At 39.7% G+C, this 2,527-nt stretch overlaps 1 non-coding gene across 1 annotated transcript; it reads right to left on the bottom strand.

The window, feature by feature from the left end:
* Window positions 1-2,228: 2,228 nt before the first annotated feature.
* Window positions 2,229-2,301, bottom strand: TRNAK-CUU. Its single transcript has one exon. It is a non-coding gene; the product is annotated as a tRNA-Lys (tRNA).
* Window positions 2,302-2,527: the final 226 nt, after the last annotated feature.

Genomic DNA, 2,527 nt, shown 5'->3' with positions numbered 1-2,527 from the left:
AGGAAGGAAGGAAGGAAGGAAGGAAGGAAGGAAGGAAGGAAGGAAGGAAGGAAGGAAAGAAAAAAGGAAGGAAGGAAAGAAGGAGAGAGGGAGGGAGAGAAGGAGGAAGGAAGATGCCTAGTTATCTAGCTAAAGGACCAGGATGGGGCAGCCTTGCAAGGCAGAAGACATTTCCCCAGTAGCCCCTCTACTTTAGCCAAACACCACTGAAAAAGCTGTGCCCCCCCTTCACTCATGCAGCGGAGGCCCAAGGCGGACTGGACATCTACACTTACCAGGCAACCCAAAGATTAAAACCTGTACAACAATTAATAAAACATAGTTCCTTGAGTCAAACTTGAAACATGAAACTAAACTTTTAGAAAAACTCAGGAGAAAATTCTCATGATGTAGAATAAGACAAAAAGTTCTTAGACTGGACACCAAAGTCATGACCCTTTCTGAGATCCTCCTAGCTAGATCCTAGGGAAAGTGAGCAGAAGAAGAAAGGGAGGGGAAAGGAGAAGGAGGATTGAGGAGAAGGAGAAAGAGAAAAAGAGAGAGGGTGGGGGAGGGACAGAGAAAGGAAAAAGAATTCTAAAAGGCTAAAATCTGAAGAAAAAAAACTAAATATAGTCAGTTCATTGAGCATGCAAACATTCATTCATTTATTCAACCACATAGTGTTAAATTAGGGGTCCTGCCAAGGTAATGTCAAAGTTTTCTGCAAAATTTGACATATGTACATAAATTCCCAGTTTTCTTAATCAAAAAAGAGACAGTTATTTTGAGGAGCAACTTAGGCAATTTTTAAGAAGATAAAGGAACAAACATTGACTTGTTCAGGGAGCTCTGGTACCAAGGTGTAGATTTGAGCATATAAACCAGCAGGTTGACACAAAACAGAATATAAATGGATGTAGGTGGGTCAAGGTTACGTTTGCCAAATTACAATGTCAACTCAACTAGGAGGCTAACTGATTTGGGCTGCATGTGACAGAAAAATAAACTATCAATAGATTAAGGATGATGGCACCCTCTACTCAGCCCAAAACACAACCCAGACTCACATCAAACTTACTGAAAAAACTCAAACTCCAGGATCTCTGGGTGTCATGGGAACTTCTCTAGAGTCCGAATCTGAGTCCTTTCCAGCTAATGAGCTTCCAGAGAAGATGCACTTTAGCACAAGCTTCTGCCAGATAGACCTGAGTTTGACTTTTATTTGGAAATGCCTATTCCTCAAAATCTTAGTGGACTGCCAGTGTGTTTGTCTATTTTATGTGCAAATTACCCCAGCCAAAGATGTCACAATATGCATTTCAAACATGGTAATTTTTGTCTCTTAGCCACGAACCTCCCTGTTTGGTCCATTCTTCTCTTATTTTAATGGCTTAAGGTCACTTGAAACAATAGGCTCAGGTAGGAAACACACTGACTCAGTGCTTTTCCTCCCAGAATGTAGGAGGAATAGTTAAAGAATGGTGGGATTTTTGAAAAAGATTTGGGGTCACATTCTTAACTTCTGCTATGGTTGCCATTTTACAGTGACCCTTTACAATTGCTTGAAGTTTCTAAAGAAAAGCAATTTTTTTCCAACCCTGCAATGCTATAAATAATAAGACTCTCGATGAGTTTAGAACACAAGCCACACACATGCAGCGTGTCCCTTAGCACTGTGATATTCCTTTTCATTCATTCCGCACAGCATCATGGAATGAATTTATCCCAGTTTATACTCCTTGTCCAGACAAATTTATTAATAGTTCCCCCTTTCACTGTGAAAGAGTCTGAGTTTGGAAAATAAATAATGTTTATCTTTCTCTTGTCAGACTTCACCAAATGGATCAAGAAGGAGCTATACACACCACCATTTTTAAATGTTTTCTATCATTTTGCTTAAGACTCCAGCCTTGGTCATTGCATTGTCTGAGTCTGGAGATTAAGCAAACAATAGTTAAGCAAAATGGCTTGGCTCTGCTTCGCAGTCACAAGCTTTCCAGACCACAATGTGTAGACCCTCCTGCTTGTTGCTAAACCCTTTCCACTCAGCTAATGCCACAATTTGGATTCTCTTAGCAATAGCATTTAAATTCTATATCAACTAGTGATTGAGTTTGGCTATGTTTAATTGAATACCTAATGAATGGTGGCATAAACATGTTACATTTTCAACATGGGAAGAATAACTGATTGTCATTCCATTCTGGGACTGCATTTTTTTTTTTTTTTTTTTTAAGTAGGCTCCATGCCCAACATGGGGCTTGAACTCATGATCCTGAGATCAAGAGTCACATGCTCTACCAACTGAGCCAGCCAGGCACAACTAGGACTGCACTTTTCAGAATGTGTCTATGGACACAGAGATTTCCTCAGAACCCCTCCAAGGGGTTTATGGAGTCTACACCATTTTCAGAATAATATCAGATTACTTGTTTTCATTGTGTGGACACTTGGCATTAATGATATAAAAAAAAAAAGTGGTGGCTGAAACTGTCGGCATCTTAGTACAAATCAGAGTAGCGGAATCATTTATACTAGTAAATAT

This window comes from Mirounga leonina, unplaced genomic scaffold (genome assembly GCF_011800145.1).
Source record: "Mirounga leonina isolate KUSES-001 unplaced genomic scaffold, KU_Mleo_1.0 Mir_165, whole genome shotgun sequence".
NCBI lineage: Eukaryota > Metazoa > Chordata > Mammalia > Carnivora > Phocidae > Mirounga > Mirounga leonina.
This window is presented reverse-complemented; position numbering and strand designations above follow the sequence as displayed.